This window comes from Leptodactylus fuscus, chromosome 3 (assembly GCF_031893055.1).
Source record: "Leptodactylus fuscus isolate aLepFus1 chromosome 3, aLepFus1.hap2, whole genome shotgun sequence".
NCBI classification, from domain to species: domain Eukaryota; kingdom Metazoa; phylum Chordata; class Amphibia; order Anura; family Leptodactylidae; genus Leptodactylus; species Leptodactylus fuscus.
In genome coordinates, this window is record NC_134267.1 from 154,209,898 (window position 1) to 154,210,810 (window position 913).

General features: G+C 45.1%; 1 non-coding gene across 1 annotated transcript; it reads right to left on the reverse strand.

Annotated features, from left to right (window-relative positions):
* Positions 1-294: 294 nt before the first annotated feature.
* Positions 295-401, reverse strand: LOC142198764 (U6 spliceosomal RNA). The gene has a single exon (XR_012715406.1). It is a non-coding gene; the product is annotated as a U6 spliceosomal RNA (small nuclear RNA).
* Between the last annotated feature and the right edge of the window lie 512 nt (positions 402-913).

Here is a 913-nt window from a genome sequence, read left to right on the forward strand (position 1 = left end):
CTTCCACCAAACATAAGAGATGGCATAAGGCAACAGGCAAGTAACATTCTCCTAGCATACACCAAAACCAGACTCGCCCATCACACAGCCAGATAGAGAAACATGATTCCTAAGTTCACCGCTCCAGACTCCAGGGTCAGCAGGCTTTACAACACTTCGTCCGACACTTGGCATCATGCTTTATACTGTAAGATGCAAGCTGCTGCTCAGTCATGAAACCCATGCCGTGAAGCTTCTGGTGCACAGTTTTTGCTAATGACTACAGAGTCATTTTTTTCTTTCTTTTTTTTTTTTTTAAATGTGGAACGCTTCACAAATTTGCGTGCCATTCTTGCGCAGGGGCCATGCTAATCTTCTCTGTATTGCCCCAACTCTAGTACATGTCCTGACAACGTGAGCACCTACAGAAGAATTATTATGCCTTTTCATGAAAGGATGGTGGTGGAGATATAAGTGCCGTTAGCTGTGGCACCGATATCTCCCCACTGTCAGAAGCGTCATAACTGGGCGGTAAGGAAAGCCCCCCCCCCCCAATAGTACTCAATGCTATCATAAGAGTCGGAGGGGGGGGCGTTCCTTACAGCCCAGCGATGATGCTGAGCTATGAGGAACGTCCCCCCACACACACACACACACACACACACACACACACAGTACAAATCTATGGTATATAAAACTGCACTTTTATGAGCACATGAAGGTCCTCTTTAACTCTGCAATTACTGAGACAGCAGTGTTGGTGACTTTTCTGCACTATGTGCCATCCCTACTATGTACATTTACACGGTCTGCCACATCCTGGCTAAGTTGTTGTGGTTAATAACTACTTTCACTTTTCAATAATACTGCTTACTGATGATTATGGAATATCCAGGAGAAAAGAAACGTTGTGACTTACTGCAACGCTGACATC